General features: G+C 45.9%; 1 protein-coding gene across 1 annotated transcript in view; it reads right to left on the reverse strand.

Moving 5' to 3' along the window:
• MPND (MPN domain containing) overlaps positions 1–27,515 on the reverse strand; it is a 241,563-nt gene that overhangs the window by 35,767 nt on the left and 178,281 nt on the right. The window lies entirely within an intron of this gene.

Consider the following 27,515-nt stretch of genomic DNA (forward strand, 5'->3'; position numbering starts at 1 on the left):
AGTGTGTCCCCCCCCCCCCCTTTTTATATTGTGGTTTCCTCCTTTCTTTTCCCTCCTAGACATTTCAGCCTTGCAGCTTCTTTTCTTCTCCGTCTGTATGATCCAGGTTTACTGCCTTCCTTTAACCATCATACTCCAGTTACACTGCCTTTTACACTCCCTCTCCATAGTTACATAGTTACATAGTATTTGAGGTTGAATAAAGACATTAGTCCATCAAGTCCAACCTATTAGGATCTCATTCTAGGAGTACCTGTACCCCTGTATATTGCGGTCCCTTAAGAAATCATCCAAAAGTTTCTTGAACAATTCCACATTATTTGCTGAAATCACCGCCTGTGGCAGTGAGTTCCAGACCCTAACTGATCTTACTGTGAAGAACCCCCTTCGCCCCTTGTGCTGGAATTTTTTTACTGTGTTCAATATTAAAAGTAATCACATTGTGATCACTATTACCCAATGACTCCCCAATTACAATATCCTCGATTAACTCTGCATTATTAGTGACAATTAGATCTAAGATGGCATTTTTTCTGGTAGGAGTCTCCACCATCTGGTCCATGAAATTGTCGCGCAACATGTTTAGAAATCGCCCCGCCTTTGCCGAACCCGAAGTTCCATTGGCCCAATTTATGTCTGGGTAATTGAAGTCACCCATCACGACTACATTGCCCTCTCTCCCAGCTATTCCTATCTGTGAGAGAAGATTGACTTCTCCCTCTTCCCCTATATTTGGAGGTTTATAGCAAATACCCACGAGAAGTTTACGGCTGGTCTTGCTGCTCCTCTCCCCCTCTCTTCCACAAGTCAGTCTCACTGCCTCCTCTGTCACCTTCTGTGATGATGCCCCTGTCAGCCTCACTCTGCACAGAGATTTTCCATCTCACAGAACAACAATCTAAGGCCATCAGAGTGAGAACAATAGTCACTGGGGTTGGTTAACTCCACAGTTAACCCTTTACACACACAAACAATAGCTGCCACCGTGTGTTTTAATGAAAGCAAACACCATTCCCATTAAATGCTGCAACAATTCCAACTTAAACAATGCCTGTGATGCTTACTGGTGGTGGCATGCCATACTGACGGTGTGTATAAAAAGCTAATTTCATAATGTATGATAATTATCTATGGTTTATTAGATGGTAGTATGTGGGTGAATAAAAATATGACTGCATGCATGGGAGGGACAGGTGAAATATCATAAAGCACTTCAGCCCATCTGTCTTGTACCCCTGGGCCTTTCTGATTGGGTGGGGTACTTTCTTGGCGACGTTGTCTAATATTGGTTGCAGCACATTGGTTGCAGACCAGCCGTTCATCACAGTGGGTCTAAACAGGTGCTGGCCTGCTGTTCATATTCTTCTCCTTGTCATCTGTTAATGCTTACTCTGCATTATTGTTGGATGCCTCTGTGTCCTGTGCAGATCCAAAAAGTATGGAGTAGGTCAGGTTGACAGTGGCAGGTTTATAGCTGGACAAAAAGGTTCTAGTATAGAGTAAGCTGTCACAAATGCACACTACTCCAAGTGGCCACGTGACTTATTTAGGTGGTGAGAGGGTTAAAAAATCACTATCTGTCTTTCACTTCACAGGAAATAATGATTAAAGATCCCACTTAAGGTGCCCATACACTGCACGATTCTCGTACGAGAATCGCGGTAAATCTCGTACGAGAATCGTATGATTTTCAGCTGGTTTTTAACATGATCGAGAGACAACTGCTGAACAGGCCGGTGTGCGCACGCCCATGCGCACGCCCGTTCAGCATTGCAGTCATCAGAAGCCCGCCCCTCAGGGGGGCGGGCTTGCAATGATCCCAAGTACGATCTGCCTGTCCAAGATGGGCAGATCGTACATTTTTTAAATTACTTTACAACCCTCGCAAGACAAAAGTCTTGCGAGGGTTGTATAGTGTATGGGCACCTTTACACACCACCTACTTCATCTAATCTAAAGAATGCTGCCACCAAACCACACCTGGTTTAACATTCAATTCAAAATTTTGTATATAATTCCCAGGGTAACGTATAAAGGCACCTGAAACTTAAAAGAGAACTATGGGGTAAGTGTTTTTCTCCATAGTTCTTTTAAAGTGACATTAAAGTCAAATTTTTCCCCTCCCCCCCTATGTTAATTAAAGCACTTAACTTAAATGATGCTTCTTAATCCGATCTTCTTCTTCTTTCCTGTCCTTTTCATCTGTCCCTCCAGCGCTGCTGCGGGTCTCCGATCCAGTGCTGACTCCTCTGTCCTTGCTGGCACTTCCTGTGCCACAGTCTCTGCATGTGGGAGCATGCGTCCATATACTTACCTTGTGTGCCTCCTCGTCTCCCGGCTGTTTTAAAAAAAAAACACTTTTTGCATATATCTACTGCTTGCAAGCAGTAGATATGTGCAAAAAAAACCTGAGGCTTTAATTATACTTTAAGGGTCCAGGGAGGACATATACTAGCGTCCTCCCGTGACCCAAAGCTCAGTATATCGCAAGCTACAGCTCGCAGAATACTGAGACCACCACAGCCGGGACGGATCCTGACAATGCTGTCGAGATCCACCCAGCTGCGTGAATGACTATCTAGAGGCAGAGCTAGCTGTACCCGCCCCCTCCCCCGTTCGTTCCTCCAATCTGCGCTGGAGGATCGGACAGGGGAGGGGGGAATCCCTGCGGGGAGTGACAGTCACCACTCTCTGCAGGGAGATGATCGAGAAGTGAGTGAGCGATGGTATGTGTTTGCTCACTTTCATATTGAGCCGACATGTGACCGTTTCATTGTCACACGTCGGCTCCAACTATGAGGATGAGTGATTTCCACTCACCTCATAGTTCTCCATTAAATTCAGCCGAATGCATATAAGGTATAGAATTACTAAAAGAACCTCCTCAGGAACATATGTGGTATAAACCAGACAAAGGCAGGAACTTGATTTATTATGAAGAAAAAAGTATTCACAATGCATATATTTACAATTTGATGTGACATAAGACAGTTATACAATACAAACAGATCAAAAATAAAAAAGGAGAAAAGTTATAGAAATCCTACTTACAGAAGCACTTGATTCTATCCCAGGGGGCTTCCGGTAAGGAAACTGGCAACTTACTACAATATTAGATTTTGGCCCCAAGTAAGCACACCTTGGTGACCGTTGCAACATATTTTATATCTGTGGGTCACATCTCAGGTTGCAGTCCAGCCTCTTAGATGAACGGGGCGAAGGAGCTGGTGTAGCTAAGAGATAAAGACCTGAAGCCCCCACCTATTTCACACTGGCACAGGAGTTTTTCAATGGACAGCACCCATATATGACAAAAAGGTTAATATCTCACACAGATATGGTAGTTCCATATTCATAAGCAGCAGAATTGCCTATTTCCATAGACATCTTACATCTTCCATAACCGACTTTCGTCAATCACTTAAACGATTAAAGATACCCCAGCCTTGTCATTCTACTGGGAATAATGGGAGTACCTCGAATATATGTACTAGGACCCCATATGGTAATTCCTGGATCCATATTTAATCTTTTAGTTCAATCTGACTTAATTAAGGGTTTTAATTACAGCAAAAAACAGTGAATAGGCAATTTCACCAAGACAAAAAGAAAACAGAAAATCACAAAAGAAAGAATGTACAGTTGAGTGGACCTGTGAACATTGTCAGCAGAACATATAACAGCATGCAAGCGGTACCATAATACCAAAATAGATAGCAATATAAACATCCCAACGCAGAGCAGAGATCATTAGTATCAGCACAGACCAAAGGATAGTCCATGTCGACCCACCCCAGTTCCACTTATCGTGGGTCCCAGGAACATGGTAGGGAGAGGACTGTAAAACATTTTTAAAAAAGAGCACCGATATATAGTGCTCAGCATAAATGAGTACACCCCTTTAAACAGTAAGATTTTAATCCGTATCTCAGTGAACACAAGAACAATTTCCAAAATTTTTACAAAACCGAGTTTTGTAGAACATTTGTTTAGCTTATTACATGAAAGTAAAGTTAATAATATAACTGCAATTACAGAATCTTCAGTTTTACTCAAATTAGGCGAAGCAAAAATGAATACACCCAACATTAAAACTACTGCATCTAGTATTTTGTGTGACCTCCATGATTTTTAAGGACTGCACCAAGTCTTCTAGGCATGGAATGAACAAGTTGGCGACATATTGCAACATCTATCTTTTTCCATTCTTCAAGAGTTCTTGAAGAATGGGTTCATATAAGGACACATACTTGGCCACTGAATCACTTTCACCCTGTTCTTGCTCAGAAATGCAACAGTGGCCTTAGATGTGTTTTTTGTCACGTTGGAAAAGTGCACGACGACCAAGGGCACAAAGTCAATAAAGAGCAGTACATCTGTGAATTCATGATGCCATCAATGAAATGCAGCTCCCCGACACAAGCAGCACTCATGCAGCCCCACAGAAGGACACTGCCACAACCATGTTTCACTGTAGGCACCATGCATTTTTCTTTGTACTCCTACGCAGGCGGTGGAACAGGCGCACCGCCTGCGACCCCCTAGGGAAGAGACAGGGATAAAGCATTTATCAATGTGAACCTGCGCTAATTGTTAGAAAAAGCATTTGACAATGTGAACCTGCGCTAATTGTTCCAGGTGCTGTCTAAATTTGGCTCCCAGGGTCGAATTCTCTCCTTTCTCCATCAACTGTATGCCTCCCCAGTTGCCAGGATACTGACACAAGCGGCACTCTTGATGCCATTTGCTTTGGAAAAAGGGACGAGACAGGGATGTCCACTGTCCCCTCTACTATTTAACTTACCTCTGGAACCCCTGGCCATTTGCTGCACCAAGACCAGTGATTGTGCGACTCCTCAATTATGCTGACAGAATGGATATTCTACAAAAATAGAATAGGGCACACTCAACTCCTTCCACAGCGTCGGCCATCATTACACCGGCTGCCGAAAAAGCATTTGACAATGTGAACCTGCGCTAATTGCTCCAGGTGCTGTCTAAATGTGTCTCCCAGGGTCGAATTCTCTCCTTTCTCCATCAACTGTATGCCTCCCCAGTTGCCAGGATACTGACACAAGGGGCACTCTTGATGCCATTTGCTTTGGAAAAAGGGACGAGACCGGGATGTCCACTGTCCCCTCTACTATTTAACTTATGTATGGAACCCCTGGCCATTTGCTGCACCCAGACGAGTGATTGTGCGACTTCTCAATTATGCTGACAGAATGGATATTCTACAAAAATATCGCTCCCATAAATGCCTAGAAGTTGATGGCCATCATCTTCTGATGTTCGCTGATTATTCGGCTGAGGTGGCCAAAAAGCTCAAAGAGGTTTGCTCGAGCCTCATTCAGCGACGGATCAAATTCACACTGGCTTACCCTGCCACTCTGCACCTTTCTACTAATGCGAGATGCCAATTGTCTTTCCAGGACCCAGCGGAAGCTTTGTCCATCCTGAATCAACTGGGCTCAGACATAGGGTCTCCCTCCGCCTCAGCGCTCTCCTCTGAAATCCGCCAAAATTTAGAAGAAACTTGGGGGCACGCCTCGCACCCCTCGCAAATATCGCAAATGCTGAGCGGACCGTAAGAAACATACTGGCTCTATCCTGGGAAACGGTTTGTATTTTATGTTTACATACCTACATTGTGCCTTATATACACGTTATATAAGGTTGCTATACTTGACTGCAGATCATTTCAGTTTCTTTACTGTATCCTCATATAATAATGTCTGTCTGCTTCTGGGGATTGAAGTCGGGGGTTCGTTCAGAAGCCCCATATTTCCTGAGGTATGTGATGCGGAGGAATGAAGTTGGGAGCGCATTCCCCACAATGCATGCACTGGTAAATGCAGAAGTCAGAAAATGGTTATGTTGATTTTTTTCTTTGTTGTTGATGTTTTCGTTGTTGTTGCTCAGCTTGTTTCTATCATCCAGGTGAAGGTAACACTCAAGGGTTATTCACATCTTCTTAGTTCATACTTCAGATCGCTAATACCGTATCGTTGTGCCTCCCGACCTTTGACTTGTTTCTGTGCATTCCAGGGTGCTATAAATAAGCTGCTTTTCTGGGCCGTCAGATTAGTCATGTTTGCAGTGAGGGACATTACTCGCTCCTTTTTTGAAATATATCCCCTTTATTTTGTACTACCTCCTTAGCCCACCACTATGCAAGTAATATCATGGAATGTTAAAGGCCTGCCGTCGCCTCATATGCGTACCCAAATATTGAGGCACCTTAAACGTCTACATGCAGATATTGCCCTATTGCAGGAAACCCACCTGAGAGAGGAGGATTTCATTCACTTGCGCAAATCCTGGGTAGGGGAGGTTATAGGCTCCCCCTCTGCAGGACGGAGAGCAGGAGTGGTAATTTTATTCCACAAAAATTTGAACTACTCCATCATTGGTATTGAGAGGGATTCCGGGGAGAAAATGATCACTGTTACTCTGACTATTGGTACGATTACTCTATCTATAACAAATGTTTATTTCCAGAACTCACCTTCCAAGGCGGACGTCTGCTGTTTGACGCAGTGGCTAGCAAAAACGGTTTCTCCCCTCCATATGATTGGGGGAGATTTCAATTTCACTATGTCACCAACGGAGGACAGACGTTGGGTGTCAGGTAGGGTTCCCAAAACCAGGAGGTCCGCACTTGATGTTTGGAGACTTGCACAACCTCTTGACACGGAATTTTCACACCTCTCCCTGGTGCATGACTCCCTGGCACGTTTGGACAATTTTTTTGCTCCTCTGAATTGCTGCCAAGAATATCGAATTCGGAGATTCACCACATGGTGATCTCGGATCATGCTCCCATATCCATATCGATTGCAGCTGCTCCAGAACCTACTTATGCCTCTCTGTGGTGCTTTCACTCTTATCTAAGCTCCAATGATGGTTTTTGTCAATTTCTCAGCGCCTCCTGCCAGGAATATTCCACATTTAAATCAGCAGCATAAAGCCACACCTACTCTTTTTTGGGAGACAGCGAAAGTCTACATGAGAGGGAGGATCATTTCTTATACATCAGCACACAGGAACAAAACGCTGAAGGCTTTTGTGTCAGCCAGGGCTGCCTTGCGGCAAGCACGTGCTGCTCTACTGACCGACACGTCCCTGCAGAACAGGCTGGGGTGGGAGCAGGCTGAACATTAATTTGACCTTTGGGATCAGAGACAAAATGCCATAAAATCCTCTTATTGCAGTCTTAATATCCATAAATTTGGCAATAAATCGGGTAAGCTCCTGGCCAGACTGACTAGAGGTAGATTTTGCCCTAGTCATACTGTATCTCCTGCCTCCAACACCCTTTGGGAGTATTGGAGCGGGATCCGAAACATATAAACAAGTTGGAAACATTTTACCGGTCTCTCCATTCAGGTGATGCATATGATGGGGAGGCAGCCACGCGTTTCTTGGATTCGGTGCTCCTTCTGAGATTATCCTCAGACCAGCTGCACTCCCTGAATGGAGATATCTCTTGTGAGGATATTCTATGGGTTATTAACAATCTGGGTAATGGTAAGGCCCCGGGACCTGATGGATACTCGGTTGAATTCTTTAAAACGCTATGGAAGGATATTGTGGAACCCTTATACTCGGTTTTAAATTCGGCTCGGGCCCCTGTCCAGCTACTGGGAAAGAGGCATACATAAAGCTCTTACCTAAAGAGGGGAGAGATCCCACACATCCTGGATCTTACAGCCAGATCTCACTGTTAAATACAGATGCCAAGATACTTACTAAGATCATAGCTAACGGTTTGGCCGACCCTGGTTCAGCAGGTGGGATTTGTTAAAGGACGTTCTGGTTTTACCAATATCCGTAAGGTTTTATTAGTAGTTCAGGGGTGCCACTGCTGGAGCAGGACGCCTCCTCTATCCGCAGGGGGGGTGACTGCTCCAGCGAGGATGGGAGCAGGATGGAGGGTCAGAGGCAGATCCTGGTGGTGGAAGATTCCATCATCAGGCAGACTGACAGGGTAATCTGTCATCGGAACCGTGAGTGTCGAACAGTGTACTGCTTACCGGGGGCCCATGCCCGACAAATTTGCGAACGAATTGAAAGATTACTAGATGGGGTTGGGCACGACCCAGCTGTCATGGTGCACATCGGCACAATGACAAAATAGGAGGAAATTGGAGTGTCCTAAAACAGGAGTTCAGAGACCTAGGATGAAGGAAAGGACCTCCACGGTAGTATTCTCTCAGATACTACCGGTGCCAAGAGCCACTCCGGACAGACAGCGCAAGTTGAGGGAACATAACAAGTGGCTCTGGAACTGGTGTTGGAAGGAGGGCTTTGGTTTCCTGGAGAACGGAGCTGACTTCTCAGTCGGCTACCGGCTCTTCAGCCGAGACGGGCTGCATCTTACTGGGGAAAGTGCAGCATTTCTGGGGAGGGGAAATGGTAGAACGACTGGAGGAGCTTTTAAACTAGATAATGGGGGGAGGGCATAAAAATAAAAATATTAAATTTAAATAGTGAAAGCGTAAACACGGATACAAATAATAAAGAGGGAAGTAATAAAAGGGTAAATAGCGGGCTCGCTCCAGTCACCAGTGCCAAAGCAGTAAATATAGTAAATCCTATGGCCCAAGATAACATAATTAAGAATGGCCTACCAATATCAAGGCCAAAAAATTAAAGTAGTGTGGAACAAGAAAGAAGTAAACTTTTGTCCCATAACAAAACAGGAATTAAATGTATGTACACCAACGCTAGAAGTCTAGCAAATAAATTAGAAGAGCTTGAACTTATGCTACTCGAAGAGGACTTCGATATAGTGGGAATAGCGGACACCTGGCTGGACAGCGCACATGATTGGGCCACTAATATAGAGGGGTACAACCTGCTCAGGAGGGACAGAGGTGGGAGAAGTACCTCCCACCTAGGTGGTACCTAAATGTATACACATTTAGGTTAAAAATAATCTAAATATTCATATAAGGGACGATATCTTGTCAAATAGTGGAGAGGACGTGGAATCCTTATGGCTGGAATTAGATATGACGGACGATAGTCGTAAACTAATTATGGGTATTTGTTATAAACCGCCAAATATAGGGGAGGCTCATCTACAGTCCGAAATAGAAAAAGCTGGGAGGGAGGCCAATGTAGTCGTGATTGGCAACTTCAATTACCCAGATATAAATTGGGTTAATGGTACCTCAGGTTCGACAAAGGCGGGCCGTTTTCTGAACATGTTGCGAGACAATTTCAACTAGGAAAAATGCCATCCGAGATTTAATCATTACTAATAATGCAATTGAGGATATTGTAATTGGGGAGACATTGGGTAATAGTGATCACAATGTGATTACTTTCAACATTGGATACAAGAAAGGGAAGTGGGCAGGACGGACAAGAACCCTAAATTTCAGAAGGGCTAACTTTGACAAACTGCGCCACCTAGTGAGGGATATCAAATGGGAAATCCTTTTCCACAACCTGAACTCAGACCAAATGTGGGACTGTTTTAAGAACACATTATATATTGCTATTGCCAAGTGCATACCTTTGGGTAATAAAAGTAAAAGATCGAAAACTAAGCCTGTATGGCTAAATAAAACTGTAAAGCAACACATCAAGGACAAGGGAGCGGCATTTATAAAATATAAGATGGAGGGGACAGCATTGGTGTTCAATAGCTACAAAGAATGTAATAAAAGATGCAAACTAGTATTCAGGGCAGCTAAAATAGAGTGCGAAAAGCATATCGCCACAGTTAGTAAAAGGAAACCCCAAAAATTTTACCAATATATAAACAGTAAAAAGGTGAGAAAGGAGCAGATAGGCCCAATAAAGGACGAAAACGGGAGGATAGTCACAAATGACAAGGAGAGGGCCGAGGCGCTGAACACGTTTTTTCTCCTCAGTATACACTTAGGAAAAGGACAGGTTTAATTTACATGATAAAAACACATAGTTCAACACAAAAAATACCTCAGTGGTTGACGGAAACCGGGATACAACAAAGACTAGAAAAACTTAATGCAAATAAAGCAGTGGGACTTAACCTGCACCCCAAAGTACTTAAAGAACTAAGCCAGGTTATAACAAAACCAATATTCCTCATTTTTAAGGACTAATGACTGGTAGAGTTCCAAGTGACTGGTGGAGGGCCACGGTAGTCCCTATATTCAAAAAGGGGGCAAGATGCCAACCGGGGAACTAAAGACCGGTTAGTCTTACATCGGTGGTTTGTAAAGTGTTGGAGGGAATGATTAAGGACTATTTGGTAGAATTTGTTCAGGATAATGGTATAGTTAATGACAATCAGCATGGGTTCAGGAAAGACCGTTCCTAGCAGACTTACCTGCTAACTTTTTATGAGGGGGTAAGTAGAAATCTGGATGGAGGGATGCCGGTGGATGTGGTATATCTGGATTTCTCAAAGGCTTTTGATACAGTACCACACAAATGCTTGTTATACAAGCTGAGATCCATGGGCATAGATGGAATGGTGTGTATGTGGATAGAGAACTGGCTACAGGAACGGGTACAGAGAATATCGATAAATGGCAGCTTTTCAGAATGGGCTAGTGTCATGAGCGGTGTGCCTGAGGGTTCTGTGCTGGGACCCATACTGTTCACCCTGTTTATTAACATCGGGGAGAGAGTGAATAGTGATGTTTCAGTGTTTGCTGATGATACCAAAATCGGGAGGGTAATAGAATCGGACCTGGACAGTTTAACATTACAGGAGGACCTGGATAAAATAGGGGAGTGGGCTAATATATGGCAGATGAGGTTTAATGTCGATAAATGCAAAGTAATGCATTTTGGGATTAAAAATAAGCAAATGGGCTATACAATTATGGGTATGTCACTAGGGAAGGCAGAAATGGAAAAAGATTTGGGTGTCATTGTAGACCGCAGATTGATTAATAGCTTGCAGTGCAAGGCTGCTGTAAACAAAGCAAGTAGAGTTGTCAGAGACCTGCTGCTTCTGCGCATGCGCCAAGCCGGGGTTCCCATAAAGGGCCTGTGCGCATGCGCGCGCCAAGGACTGTCCGCGGAAGGACACTCTCCAAAAGGCTCACAGGAAGTGATGCTCTCCAAAAGACTCACAGGAAGTGATGCTATCCAAAAGCCTCACAGGAAGTGATGCTATGCAAATCATTTCCTTCAATATTTAAACCCAGACTCCACACCTACTCATTGCTGGATTGTCTCTTCAACCGCCCTGACGTCTCCTGATCCTTGTTTCCAGTACCATTGATTATCGACCCAGATTGACTTTGACCTTGTTTGCCTGCAGCCTGCCTTTGACCTCGGAACGTTTGACCATTCTTGTTTGCCTATACCCTTGACCTCGGATTGCTTCACTGGACTGCCTACGCCTTCTCCTTTTGTACTTGCTCTGCCTGCTCGGTGTGACCTCGGCCTGTTGACCTCGGATATCAAGATTTACAAGACCCTGCCGCAAAACCAAGGAGTGGCCTGCACGGTGGATCCGCCTCTGGCCCTCCTGCCACTCACTGTCTATAAGGACTCTGTTCTCTTCCGAGACGTCCCTAGGACAAGAGCTGCAAGGGAGCCTCCTCCTACATCCAGTCTCCGCACAGGTATGTGATAGTACAATCCAACCAATATGGAGACTGAGGAGAGTGCTTCCCCCCTAGAGTCCTTGTGCCAACAAATGGCCTCTGCGACTCAGGCCCTGGATGAAATAAAGGACGGGTATTTTCAGCTAGAGGGGCGAGTCAATGCTTTGGCCAATGCCTCTATCCTGGACCCCGTGCAACCAGCGGAAGTTCCAACAACACCTTCTCCTGCACTACCAGTGCCTGAACCCCGGGTTCCTACGCCGGAAAGCTTCTCAGGAGATCGCCACAAATTCAGGGCCTTCTGGAACGCCTGCCGCCTATATTTTGCCCTGCAACCCCGGACCTTCTCTTCCGAGACCACGAAAGTTGGGTATGTTATTGTCCTACTATCAGGTGAACCCCAGTCCTGGGCCCATCACTTGCTGGAAAAAGAAAACCCAATCCTGAATTCCCTTTCCACCTTCTTTGGCGCAATGGCACAACTGTACGATGATCCCCAACGCACCACGACAGCAGAAACCATCCTCCACTCCCTGCTACAAGGCAGACGCCCAGTGGAGGACTATTTGTCGGAATTCCACAAATGGGGGGCCGACACGGCCTGGAACGACGCTGCTCTCCGACATTTTTCCGCCTGGGGCTGTCTGAAACCTTAAAGGATGAACTGGCTCGCCAAGCCCCTCCTGACTCTTTGGAAAATCTCATCCAGCTGTCCATTCAATTGGACCGAAGGGTACGGGTGCGACGTCAGGAACTCGTCCTACATGGGTGCTACCCAGGGTTCCCATGGCCCCCTACGGTCGATCTAGTGACGCTCCTACTGGTCCACGCCACTCTGAACCAGAAACCCATGCAACTTGGTCTCGTCAGAGCCCCGCTCTCCCCGGAAGAACGACAACGCCATAGACGTGACAACTTATGTTTATATTGTGGAGACTCGGGGCACTTCCTAAACGGATGTCCCGTCAGACCCCGTAAGTTACACTGACCTATGTTTTCATCTGCCTATAAAAGCAACTTGTCTCATCTGACTCTAAGGGGTTGATTTACTAACCTTATAAACACACCACGAACGTGTATACACCTCTGCAGTGTGTTCCCTCCCAGCATGATCTATGGGTGGAATCTAAACAGCTTTGTAATGTGTACACACCCAGCAGGTGTGTTGTGCAAAGCCCTGAAGGAATTCCAAGGTGATGTTGGGTAAATTAGCTCTATGTTGTGTTGCTTGCGTTGATGAATGCAAGGAATGTAAATGCATGAGCTAACCATTTTTGTCTAAACTGTGAAGCAGCATTATATATGCATCATGTGCATGATTTTTCCATATATGGCATTAGTGGAAATATGCTTTTAGAGACTTTTTGGTTGATAAATACGTTTTGCTGTGTGAAAATCACACACACCTGGTGTGTGTGTGTGTTTAGGTTAGTAAATCACCCCCAAGTCTTTTTCTGCAGTTCCCGGGAACGACCATCCACGTCTCAGCTATCGTTGATTCTGGAGCTTGTAGCTGTTTCATTGACCACCATTTCACCCAACTCCACCATATACCCCTTCAGCCCAAAACACAGCCTTTGATCATCCAGTTGGTGGATGGATCTACACCCAGCTCTGGGCTGATCACCCATGAGACCTGCCAAGTACTAGCCCGTACCGAAACAGAACATCTGGAGTTACTAAGACTCGATGTCATCTCATCTCCAATGTTTCCTATTATCCTCGGGTTACCCTGGTTACAACAACATGAACCACAGATTGACTGGAGCACCGGTACCATGACATTCTCTTCCCCCTATTGTCGTCAACACTGTTATCCACAAAGGACCAGCCTAGCGATACACTCGGACCCCTGCCTATCTCTCCCCTCCGTTCCACAGGACTATCGAGAGTTTCGGGATGTATTCGATAAAAAGGCGGCGGAATCTCTCCCTCCGCACCGTCCATACGACTGTCCCATCGAGCTGTTGCCTGGAGCCCCAATTCCATTCGGGCGAATCTACCCCTTGTCTGAACCAGAATTGGAAACCCTTCGTCTATACATTGACACCAATCTTGCCAAGGGGTTCATCCGGTCGTCAACTTCCCCCGCTGGAGCGGGCATCTTCTTTGTGGAGAACAAGGACCATTCCCTACGCCCCTGTATTGATTATCGGGAACTGAATGCCATTACCGTCAAGAACCGGTACCCATTACCCCTCGTTCCTGAGCTCTTCCAACGGTTTCGCACCTCTAAAGTCTTTTCCAAGCTTGATCTCAGGAGGGCCTACAATCTGGTGCGGATCAAAGAGGGAGATGAGTGGAAGACCGCCTTCGGCACTAGATTCGGGCACTTCGAATATCTTGTCATGCCCTTTGGGCTCTGTAACGCCCCTGCCACCTTCCAACATTTTGTGAATTAATTCAGGCAGTGTTTTTACCACCCCAAGTATGGATACAGGTCCTCAAATTGTGCCATGATAATTTATTGGCTGGACATTTTGGCAACACCAAAACTCTAGACCTCCTCCGTAGGTCGTTCTGGTGGCCTACTCTGAAGAGCGACTGTCAGTCATATGTGCGATCTTGCAAGGTGTGTGCTCGGAGCAAACCAGAGAGGAAAAGGCCATGGGGTTTGTTACACCCCTTACCCATTCCGTCCCGGCCCTGGGAAAGACTGAGCATGGACTTTATTGTTGAACTTCCCCCTTCAGATGGATATTCATCTATTTTTGTTGTCGTTGACCGATTGACCAAGATGGCCCACTTCGTGCCCATGATCGGTAAGCCTACAGCCCTGGAGACGGCACGTACTTTTATCAAGGAGATTGTCCGCCTCCATGGCGTCCCTGACAGCATCGTGTCGGATCGTGGGGTCCAGTTCACCTCCCGATTCTGGAAAGAAATGTGCACCTCATTGGGGATAAAATGCTGTTTCTCCTCCGCTTACCACCCTCAATCTAACGGCCAGACAGAACGCACTAATCAGACCCTTGAGCAGTACCTGCCCTGCTTCTCCTCTTTCACCCAGGATGATTGGGCCTCGCTTCTGCCTTGTGCGGAGTTTGCATACAACAACTCCGTGCACTCAGCTATAGGGCAGACCCCGTACTTTGCCAATTCTGGATATCACCCCTCTATTTCTCCAGTATTACCGATGGGTTCCGCTGTACCGGCTGTCCACGACAGGATTAAGTCGCTCCATGATAACCTTGAAGTGTTGCGGGCCGCCATATCGAAGGCACAATCAGACAACAAGACCCGTTTTGATCAGAAGAGGAGGGGTAATCTCGACCTACAGCCAGGGGAAAAGGCCTGGTTGTCCACGCTACATCTACGTCTTGCTTGTCCATCTAAAAAATTAGCTCCCCGATTTGTCGGCCCGTTTACGGTCTTGAGGAGGATCAATCCTGTAGCTTATGAGCTCCAGTTGCCTGCTTCCTATCGGATCCACCCTGTCTTCCACGCCTCTATTCTCAAAGCAGTGGCCACTGATGCCTTCGGCGACAGGGGTGATGACCCACCACCTCCTTCAATCATTGATGGGGCAGAGGAGTACGAAGTCGAGGCTGTTCTGGACTGTCGTGGAAGGGGTAGGACCCGACGATTCCTTATCAAATGGAAAGGGTATGGTCCCGAGGAGAATTCCTGGGAGCTCGAGTCCCACGTCCATGCTCCCAACTTGATCCGTAGATTTTTTCAGGGGCCTCCTGGTCGTCCAGTCCGAGTCGGCATCCGGAGGCGCATGCGCCAAGCCGGGGTCTGGTAATGGGCCTGTGCGCATGCGCGCGCCAAGGACTGTCCGCGGAAGGATGCTCTCCAAAAGACTCACAGGAAATGATGCTATCCAAAAGGCTCACAGGAAGTGATGCTATCCAAATCATTTTCTTCACTATTTAAACCCAGACTCCACACCTACTCATTGCTGGATTGTCTCTTCAACCGCCCTGACGTCTCCTGATCCTTGTTTCCAGTACCATTGATTATCGACCCGGATTGACTTTGACCTTGTTTGCCTGCAGCCTGCCTTTGACCTCTTTACGATTAACTCCATAACAAAGACTAGAGGCCACCACCTAAAATTGGTGGAAAAAAAATTCCAGCACAAGGGGCGAAGGGAGTTCTTCACAGTTAGAGCGGTTAGGGTCTGGAACTGGCTGCCACCAGCAGTGATTTCAGCTAAGAATGTGGAATCATTTAAGAAGCTTTTGGACGATTTCCTGAGAAACCATAACATACAGGGGTAATGGTACACTTAAGAATGAACTGATACAAGGACCTATGTATATATATATATATATATGTGTGTGTGTGTATTTATATACATACACACACATCATAGGTTGGACTGGATGGACTTATGTCTTTATTCAACCTCAAATACTATGTAACTATGTAACTAATTAGCCTTGGAGAGGGCATACTCAAATCCTTCCACAGCTTCGGGTCATCATTACACCGGCTGCCGAAAAAGCATTTGACAGTGTGACGTGCGCTAATTGTTCCAGGTGCTGTCTAAATTTGGCTCCGAGGGTCGAATTCTCTCCTTTCTCCATTAACTGTATGCCTCCTCAGTTGCCAGGATCAAGAGCGACACTCTTGATGCCATTTGCTTTGGGAAAAAGGATGAGACAGTGATGTCCATTGTCCCCTCTACTATTTAACTTATCTCTGGAACCCCTGGCCTCACACATTATTATTATTATACAGGATTTATAAAGCGCCAACAGTTTGCCCAGCGCTTTACAATATAAGGAAGACATTACAATTACAATACAATTCAAGATGGTAAGGAGGGCCCTGCCCGTGGGGGCTTACAATATAAAAACATCCAGCATTCCTCGACCTTCTATGGCATCAAAGTAGGTAAGACTGAGTTGAGGTTGGCATTATTTGCGGATGATGTTCTCCTATTTACTTCTCGCCCCGAAGACGTCGTCCTTACCATTCAGGGATTGTGTGCTAATTTCTTAACCTTTTTGGGCCTTTGGATTAATTTCTCAAAGGAATACTTGGAGCCTGGATATGTTGTTGCGGGTGGCACAGCGAGACATAACTTACCTAGGTATCAAGGTGGGAAAATCACCTTCCTCACTATATCACCTTAATTACCCCCCCTTACTGGATAAAATAATCAGGGAAATGGAGCTATGGCAGAACCTTCCACTCTTTGGAAGGATCCACCTTTTTAAAATGGTCAGCTTTGCAAAACTGCTGTACCCACTACAAACACTTCCCTTGCTGCTGAAAACTAGCGATATTACTCGTTTAACAAAAGCCATGCTGTCTTTTATCTGGCAATCCAAACCTCCATGGATTTCAATCAAGAAGTTATGGCTTCCAAAGAGTGAAGGGGGAATTAAATCTCCCAAATATCAAATTGTACAACAGGGCGTGTTTAATCGGACATGCACTGGGCTGGCTCGCTGACAGTTCTAGATACTCTAATACACCCCTGGAAGTGGAGATGGCTCCTCCATGGAATCTTAAAGCTATCCTTCATTGCAAGGTTTCTTCACTATCCCAGGGCATTCGACATAACTCTATATATAGGGATGTAGTTATACAGTTATAGCTTGGAGGGAAGTGCGGAAAGCCCTTAACCTTTCCCCATACATGTTTTCTCAAGGTCTGGAATACGCTGCTTTCCATGGAAGGAGAAAGGCATTCAGAAATGGATTCAGTTGTTTCATCCGCACACTTTCGTACCATATTCTTTCCAGGAACTGGCACACCTCTACCACATCCCGTCCTGGGATTGTTTACACTATTTGCAAATTAGGAATACTTGGAAAAGTTTCCTGGGTCCACCTCTTTACTTCATCGTTCCTGGATGGTGTTTTGTCTGTATCCTACTCAATATCTGAGACTTACCCCAAACTACAAGCAGTATTTCTCATTCCTCTCGTGGCATCAAATGAACTTCAATGATTCGGGTCTGATTGATAAAATTCTCACTGGCTATACAAACATAAGATCGATCCTAACAGCTGAAACCTGGAGGGAGACCCAATTTAAAATTATGCACAGGGCATACGTCCCTTACTTTCTGTCCTCTTCATCCGCCCACCGACCTTCTTCCACATGCCCCAAATGTGGTTGTCAGCATCCAATCTTGCGCCACTGCCTGTGGACGTGCCCTCTGATATCAAGCTTCTGGGCCAAGTACTATCCTATGTACACTCAATTCTATTGTGGGAACCCGACCTTAACTATGCCCTCTGTCTCTTTGGATTCTTTGATGTCCCTAAAAGACCGCAGAATGCCCACACTTACAAAGGCCTGGACTGGATGCATATTTGTCTACTTATACCCGGGAGATGTTTCATGCGACATTGGAATGCTTCCACTGTTCCAGAGATTGCGGAAATCGTTAGTGATTTGAAATCATTGCTATGTATGGAGAGACTTGATGCGGTGTTGCACAGAGACACCCACACAAATTTTTTTTTCCCGAGGTAGAGACACTTCATTGACAAATCTCTCACGGTGGCAGAAATATCACAGATTATGTAACTATTTAGATACACTTTATGGTATTTAAGAGAGGGAATGTTGAATGCCTTGGGGGATTTGTATTTTGATTCCGATTGAGTTACAATTTGTCATATTAGCTGTGACAGATCCCTCTGATAGCGGATTGTCACTATACTTGGTAAATAATATTTGACCGCGCTCCAAAAACCTTGAAAGTGGCTTGAATTTATAGATAAGATGTGACATATGATTCTGAACATGCTTTTTGCCTTAAATATTGGATGATTAACATGCTATTGCAATGTGTTGTAAACTTGATAAAGTTTTATTGAAAAAAAAGAGCCTGTTTCAAATGCATGTTCCACTGGGTGACTGGGCTCCTCATACAAAGCAGTCTTACAGGGTTATTCACAAAAGGGTAAAGAGTTTGGAGAAGGCAGGACAAGTGAACAATATAGGCCAAAATTTCTGATTTGGAAAAATTCTCCAATCCAGCTCACTTTTCAGTTCAGCTATTTTGGCCTAGATTGTTCACTTCTCCTGCCTTCTCAAAACTCTTCACCCTTTTGTGAATAACCCTGTTACTGTTTCTAGCTTTGTAACCACCTTGTCAAGACATAAGCCCTTTGTCTGCAGGCACTGCTGTGTAAGATTAACTTCCTGAAGTACATCACACCAGAAGTACAGGTAGCACAAAAAACTAAAATCACAGACAGCATGCGAAAGACCTTGTGCTCCTCCTCTTGTGTCTAAATTTTCACGTGAATCACACAGAGCTTCAATCGCTGCCACAAACTTATCAAACTTCTCTTTAACACAGGCTTGGTATTGCTTTTGTAATATATGCAGAGTTTTGCTCTCTGAAACTGCATTACATCTTCTGGCTTAACTGATAGCTCACAGAGACTGGAGGAGATACTCTATTGGTTACTGCTTTGGCTAAGAAGGAAGCCGACTCCTAACAACAAAGGCAAGCAAGGAATTGATTGGATAGCAGCCAGAAGAGCTGTGATTGGCTGCCAGACCGTTTTTTGGTTGGACAGAGACCACAAGGAGAACAGACTGAGGGGAGAGAGGAGGGCACAGTGAGGGGGACACAGACTGGTATGTTGCAGCCTGACAGGTGAAAGTGTCCCTTGTGCTTGTCTCCTGTGCACTGCCAGAGTCTGTAATTACTGTGTAGACTTCTAAAAGGAGGTGCAGGCTTGAGAGGGGAGTTTTCAATATACTATGCTACCTTCTTTGCCTGATCTCTGAAGGTGTGCTAAAAGTGCAGTGACGGCTAGAGGCGGATTCCTGTACTGCAATCATCATCATCAACCTGTTTTGGAAGATCCTGTGGCCTGTGTTGCTCCCATAGCCATCCAGTCAGCTGAGACAGCGATCAAGATACCAATTGCTGGAAGGAAGATACATCAAGTGCATCTAATGGTGAGAGATCTTCTGCCATCCTTGTGAGATCTTCTGCCATCCTTGTGTGATTGCTTAATCCTGCTAGATCCCATTAACTGGCAAGGCAGCTCTATCTGAAGGGGGGTCACCACCTTTGTTAATATTTGTTACACTGCGATGATTCCCCTTTCCATCCTGTGGATTACAAATATTGTTTACCAAAGGCTGAGTACTCCATCACAGAATTTAAAGGGCCCCAACGCATGAAGACTTTGGGTGTGTGTAGAATTCCCACTGGCCAGTGGTTAGCTAGAACCTATAAGACCTAGATAGGCTATTATAGTCATATTGCTTTTAGATGCCTGTTGAACAGTATCGCTGTATTGTGTAACTGACAGTGTCGTTCACCACTCGCTCAGTGCATTTCAGACAAGGCCTCCCACTGGCGGGTAAAGTGAACGAACACCAATGCTGGTTTAATCTGCTGAGCGGTTGTATCATATCATTGCATTTGATATTGTTATCCTGTTATTCAGTTTATCTTTTTCCAGGGCTTATTGCTAGTTTAATAAAGCCCATCAAAAAGTGTAAAAGGTGTATTAGTGTTACTTGGGTCCAGGTGAAGGTAAGTCATCCCTGGTTTAGGACAGAAGGCCCATATATTACAGCGGCCCTTGCGGGGGTAGTGCTGCACGTGGGGGCTCATCCGGGATACCTTTTGGTCCCTGTCACAGAGTGATGACTACCTCTACCAGCCAAGTCACCATGATGGACCCTGGTACTGCTGCCAAGTGGTGTGAAGAGCAAAATGGCAGGTTGGGGCTCTGTGTAATTATGAGTCTCACTGGTGCCACCTGGACTGAGATACAGGTTCAGCAAGTAGTGTCAGCTTTGATACCTGATCAGAAAACATTTATATTGGACCTGAAAGTCGAACAGGCAGTCTCTCACAGTTATGCTCTGCTAGAATGGAATAGAGGGATCCCGACCTGTTTCCAGGGAGTTAGCATACAGTTACCAGGGGACCTCGAAGCTCAGCTTATACAGCCAAATATTCTGGATGATCACCTTGAAAATGTTAGCCCAACAACATCAGGTTCAGGAGTAACAGCTACTACTTCCACCTCAACTACAGGGTTCCCTCCTGCTACATTCTTTACCGCTATGGGAAAGCTGGTGGAAACTTTGGCTCAAAACTCAGCTGTGTCTGCCAATTATGGATATCGCAAGTTGCGGTTCTATTCCGGTAAGGTCCCTGTGCCATCTTGGGAAGAGGACTTTGAAACCTGGATAGATCAGGCAGTGCAGGCTGTGGAAGAATGGGAAGTTGCTGAAACAGTAAAAAGACAAGGGTTAATCGAGAGCCTAAGAACTCCTGCTTCAGATATCATCAGAAACCTAAAAAAGGACAAGCTAGGCTGCACAGCCGCTGAGTGTCTAGAAGCTTTACGAGAAAGTTTTGGAGGGGTGGAGGACTGTGCTGAGCTAATGCATATGTTCTCACACACCTATCAAAATGAAGGAGAAGAGTTATTCACATATGTCCGGCGGCTGGATAAAATCCTTCATCAGGTCATTCTAAAAGGAGGCATGGGGCCGAGTCATGCAAGCAAAGCTTTGTTGGATCAAATTCTTCAAGGAGCACTCCCACTGGATCCCATAATGTTGAAATTTCGGATTAGAGACCAGAACAAGCCATTGACTTATTCCAAATTGGTCAAAGCTATCCTAGAAGAAGAGGCTTTAATTAAGGCTAAAAAAAATGCTAATGCTTCACATGCAGCTTTCACCGTAGAAGTAGGAACCGTGGGCATAGTAGAAGTCCAGTCCAAAGTAATGGCTTTAAAAACTCAGATGTCACAAATGATGGAGTTGATGACATTGCTGTCCGCCAGGATTGCCATACCTGAGGGGGAAAAGACATTGAAACCAGTCATGGCAGAGGCAATACAGAATGTTCCTGCTGGAGAACCCTCTAGTTCAGTGGTCTGCTATAACTGTGGGGGTGTTGGTCATTATCAACGTGACTGTCCCAGCCCACCAAAGCCATGAAGAGAACATCGTAAGCCGGCGGGAACTCCAGAGGGTCCTGGTGAGGGAGCCAGCTGGGTGCCCATCTAAGTCAGCTGCCTCCAGTTTCCAAGTCTTAAACAAAGGGCGGGTAAGGCCTAAACCTTTGTACCAAGCCTCACCCAAAGCCTCAGTTAGGCTGCCCAAGTTACTTTCAGCTGTGGGTCCCAGACCACAGGAGATCAGTGCACACCAAACTCAAAAACATCGGTCTAGACGACAACAGAAACGGGCACAGACCAAAAGAGGGGTTCAAGCCCAAACAGCCGAGCAAGCTGCATCAAAACAGCCAAGCAAGTTCCCTGACAAGCTGGTGGGCCCTTCTCCTATAGTGCCAGTTCAGGTGGAAAGTGTATACACAAAAGCCCTTCTAGACTCTGGCGCCCAAGTGACTCTAATTTACAGTGATTTCCATGATAAACACCTGAAACACCTGCCCTTGCAGGAGTTAGAAAGTCTAGAGATCTGGGGTATAGGAAGTAAGAAGCTCCCCTATGACGGATATCTTCCAGTCAAGCTTGAATTTGGCCCATCTGTTGTAGGACAGCAAGAGGCTTCCGACACATTGGCCATTGTATGTCAGGGGCTAATCGGGGCTAATCGGAGTTCCATGATTGTGGGGACAAACACTGGTTTGGTTCGACGGTTACTCACTCCTCATGTCTCAGAGGGTGAGGCCGCAGCTAAAAGTGTGCATCCTATGTTGCGCTCAATGTACCAGCGATTGATCCAGGAACAAAAGGCCCCAACAGAAGGAGTGGGAAAATTGTGGCAGTTGGACAAGACAGAAAAGTTCTTGCAGCCAGGTGAAGTAGCATGTCTGCGGGTTTAAGTCAAACTGAATTGGGACCAACCTGGTCCTTATGTTATCCTTGAACGTGACCCACATAAGACAGATTCGGGTTTGGAACTGATTCCAGAAGTCATATCTATGAAGGCTTTACAGAGAACCCATGGAAAGGTTCCTCTCAGTGTTCGTAACGTTACGGAGTCTCCAGTGAAGCTTCGGCCCGAATGATGATAGGGCAAGTAAACCCAGCCACACCCATCACACCACATTGTGTAGTGGGGAAAGCCAAGGAAGAGTTACCAGATGAGTATTTCTATCCAAAAGGCTCTCCTATGACATCTGAATGGAAAGAGCGGGCAAAAACACAACTTTTAAAGTGGAGGAAAATTTTCTCTAAAAACGAGTTTGACGTGGGATGCGCAAAGAGTGCACAGCATCATATTCGTCTACAAGAGGATAGGCCATTTTGAGAACGGTCTCGACGAATCCCATTGACGGATTTAGATGACCTTAGAGAACATATTGCGGAGTTGAAGAGGACGGGAATTATTCAGGAGTCCCGAAGTCCCTGTGCTTCTCCCATTGTGGTAGTGAGGAAGAAAAATGGGTCATTAAGGATGTGTATCGATTATCGCACCCTCAACAAAAGAACCATCTGTTATGGAAATTCACTTGGTTCAACGCACAAATCCATGTCGCATTAAGCTGCGCCAAATGCAAAGAATTTCCTTTGTTGTACTACGCTCTTTTGTGCAAGGACTGGAAGTATTTCCCTCAGAGTCATGTAGAGTCAGCAGTCATGTGTTGCTTGCTTGATAATCCCATGCTTAGAGACCTGAGCACAGGTATGTTTATTGTCTTATACCTGCCCAACAGGAAGTGATGTCAGACAGGAAGGGGTGTCTCAAACAGCGAGACAGGAAGTGATGGCAAACCAGCAGATGATTTCAACAACCAGCAAACCAGGAAGTGGTTCAGACAGGAAGGAGCCAGCTAACAAAACACATTAGTAGAATAATCACATGTAGTAGAATAATCTATTACCACCGGAGTGACTTTATCCAGCATTGGTCAGTGATCAATGCCACATAACGTTACTATGATTCTCATGCGTGCGTAATTACGGGGACAACGTTATATTATCTCAAGCGTGTTGATCAGGCGCACCAGAGAGAACAAACGCACGTTCCTTTCATATACTGCGTTCCAAACAAATGTATCCACGCAAGCCAATAAAGCCATGCATTGCACGGGGGGCCCCAGCCGGCGTCCATACATTCGCCAAGAAGACACTGCTCCGCCGCGCATAAGATAGCTACTCCAATGGTTTAACCCCAGTGTCTATTTAAACCGAGACACTGAGAGACTAACGACAAAATATTACAATACACTAAAAACACATCCTAATAAAATTTCCACAACACATCCCAGACAAGTACACCACTCCACGAATAGAAGATGCCCTGCAATGCCTTTCAGGGGCCAAATGGTTCAGCGTGTTGGACCTGAGAAGTGGGTACCATCAGATCCCCATGCATCCAGATGACCGGGAGAAAACCGCTTTCATCTTTGAGTTTGAACGGATGCCACAGGGTCCGTCGGGAGCCCCTGCTACATTCCAACGCTTGATGGAACGGATGGTTGGTGACATGAACTTAATTGAAGTGTTAGTGTACCTAGATGACATAATTGTCTTTGGACGGACTTTGGAAGAACACGAAGAGCGTCTAGAGAAGGTTCTGAAGCGACTCTATGAAGAGGGGTTGAAGCTGTCTCTTGAGAAGTGCCAGAAACCAGGTAGAAGGTAGAAACCAGTCATCAGTCACCTAACTCGGGCATGTTGTCTCAGCGGAGGGAGTAGCCACTGACCCCAAGAAGTTGGAAGCCGTTACCACTTGGCCCAGGCCCAGAAATATGCAAGAGCTGAGATCTTTTCTTGGGTTCGGCTCCTACTACAGGAGGTTTGTGGAGGGATTTGTCAAAATAGCCAGACCTCTCACTGAACTTTTGTGGGCTGGTGACGATGAAGGAGAGCAAGAGGCCTCAGAAGTAGTCCGGCAAACTAGTGGAGTGAGAAAGTCTCGGGAGTCCATAGAGGGAGAGTGGTCTGATCAATGTGAACAAGCTTTCCTTCAATTGAAATGGAGCTTGACCAATGCCCCAGTCTTAGCCTACGCTGACACCCGCAAGCCCTATGAGCTCCCCATGAGCTCCCCATGAGCCAGCAGAGAAGGACTGGGTGGTATGTTGTATCAAGAACACGACGGACGTCTGAGACCTGTTGCTTATGTGAGTCCAAGCCTTACTCTGAGAGAAATTACCCTACTCACAAGTTGGAATTTTTGGCATTGAAATGGGCTGTCGTGGACAAACTGAAAGAATACCTGTATGGTGCAGAATTCGAAGTCAAAACCGATAACAACCCGCTCACATATGTCCTTACCACGGCCAAGCTGGACTCCACGGGACATTGATGGTTGGCAGCGCTTTCTAGTTTCTGTTTCAGCTTGAAATACCGACCTGGAGTTGGAAATAGGGATGCTGATGCTCTGTCAAGGAGACCCTATGACCCGCTAACTCATAAGGAAGGATGGACTCAACTGACGACAGAAGGCATTCAGGCTTTGTGTCAAGGGATTGAGTACCGAGCCAGAGGAGCGACAGGGGCCGAAGCCATTGGCGTCACCACTACTGGGGTCCCAAAGCTCTACTGTGACTTGACCCAAGTGAGGGATGAGGGACTGCCTACCCTTTCCAAGAAAGACTTGAGAAAGGATCAAACAGAAGATCCTCTTTGTTCTCTGACTTTGAAAGCCTTGGAGAGTGGTCGCCCAGAACTTCTACTGACAGCAGACTCCTCAAAGGAGGCTCGATTGGTTCACAAGGAGTGGAATCGACTGCAACTCTCAAACGGGGTGGTCTACCGAAGGGGCCCCTCAGATGATCCAGAGGAGAGTTGGCAGCTGCTCTTCCCGAAGAAGCATAGGGGGGCAGTGTTGAATGCATTACACAATGAGCATGGGCACCTGGGACCTGGTAGAACGTTCAAGTTAGTCAGGGATCGTTTCTACTGGCCGTGTATGCGAACTGAAATAGATAGCTACTGTCACTCCTGCCTCCGCTGCATCCAGAGAAAGACTTTGCCTTCCAGAGCTGCCCCAATGGGCCATCTACAGAGTCAAGGTCCCATGGATCTGGTATGCATTGATTTCTTGTGTCTGGAACCCGACACGAGTGGTCAAGGGAACGTATTGGTAGTGACGGATCATTTCACCCGTTATGCCCAGGCTTATCCAACAAGAGATCAACGAGCTGCTACTGTTGCCAAAGTGTTAGTGGAGAAATTCTTTGTTCATTATGGATTACCTCAGAGAATTCACTCTGATCAAGGAAGAGACTTTGAAAGCAGGCTCATTAAACAGCTATTGGATCTTCTGAGCATTAAGAAATCGAGAACAACACCTTATCACCCTCAAGGGGATCCTCAACCAGAGAGGATTAATCGTACCCTCCTTAACATGCTTGGAACCCTTCCATCTGACAGAAAACAGCACTGGAGCAGGCACATTTCCGCTGTGGTTCATGCCTATAACAGTACTGAAAACGATGCAACAGGTTACTCACCATATAGACTGATGTTTGGAAGAGAAGCTCGTCTGCCAGTGCATTTGGCCTTCGGTATCTCGATAGATAGAACTTCAGCTACATCCTACAGGGGCTATGTGGATAGGCTCAGAAAGAACCTAAAGACAGCCTATGAGAAGGCACAAGAAACTTCTGATGTTAGAGGTCATCGGAACAGAAAGAATTATGATTTGAGAGTTAGAATTCATGATTTACAGCCAGGTGACAAGGTGTTGCTAAAGAATCTAGGTCTCTCTGGAAAGCATAAGTTAGCAGACCGATGGAGTTCTCAGCAATATGTCGTCTGTAAGCAACTGCCTGGTCTTCCTGTATACCAAATCCGGCCTGATGGGAAGACAGGGCCCCTGAAGAACTGGTATCGAAACCATCTACTGCCCCTGAGTGAAGCTGTCAGAGTACCTGTGAGAACCGAGACTTCTTTACCCAAACCGTCTTCTTCCAGGCAAGTTCCAGTTACCAGGTCTCAACCTCTACTGCCGGATGAGGCCACAACAATAGAAGATGACAGTGATGATGATCTGGAGGTAGGATGGTTGTGGCCATCTGAGCCCATGGATGCCGCTCTATCTACATCCACTACTAATCAGCACTCGGGTGAGCTCTGGCCTGATGCACCTGAATTTGTACCCCAGGTGCAAGACAATTCAGAGCTAGTAGAGCAAGACTACCAGTTAGTCCATGAACCTGATGAAGGGCTTCCGGATGGGAGTTCCCCTGAACCCGAAGGAGAACTATTTGAGGAAAGCAATGGATGCCACTCCATCCACATCCACTGCTAATCAGCACTCGGGTGAGCTCCGACCTGATGCACCTGAATTCGTACCCCAGGTGCAAGACAATTCAGAACTGGTAGAACAAGACTACCAGTTAGTCCATGAACCTGATGAAGGGCTTCCGGATGGGAGTTCCCCTGAACCTGAAGGAGAACTATTTGAGGAAAGCCACCTTGATTTCCGATGAAGAATCCTGTGAAGAGACTCATCTTGAGCCCAAAGAACAGAGAGTTAAGAGAACAGTGAGACCCCCACTCAGATTAACATATGACACTCCTGGAACAAGCTCAGAAGAAGCTATTCCCACTGTTCGCAGACTTCCTGATTCTCAGGAATATTCTATGGTGGTACCAGTGACTGATGTCCCCGCCCATTACCTAATGCGTTTGTTAGGAAATGTCATAAAATCAGCCTTAGATCACAGGCTTAAGCTGTTGGTCCATATGCAAGGTTACTGTATAAATGTTATGTTATTATTAACTGCACTAATTTGATCTCTTTGGGGGACCAAAGATTTTTTGGAAGGGGGTGGATGTAGCACAGGCTTAGTATTGCTTTTTTAACATATGCATGCAGAGTTTTGCTCTCTGAAACTGTATTACATCTTCTGGCTTAACTGATAGCTCACAGAGACTGGAGGAGAGACTCTATTGGTTACTGCTTTGGCTATGGACCCCTAAAGAAGCTGATGAAGCAGAGTGACACAAGAATGCCAAAGTGATTTAATGTACATCACTTCCGCATTCTGACACCGGAGAGGGGATGGAGGGAGATTGTGTACCGATCTCCCTCTGATTCCCTGTCACAGAGGTACCATGCTGGTCCCGG

The sequence above is a fragment of the Nanorana parkeri genome, unplaced genomic scaffold (genome assembly GCF_000935625.1).
Source record: "Nanorana parkeri isolate BGI_ZX_2015 unplaced genomic scaffold, ASM93562v1 scaffold1123, whole genome shotgun sequence".
Taxonomy (NCBI): Eukaryota; Metazoa; Chordata; class Amphibia; order Anura; family Dicroglossidae; genus Nanorana; species Nanorana parkeri.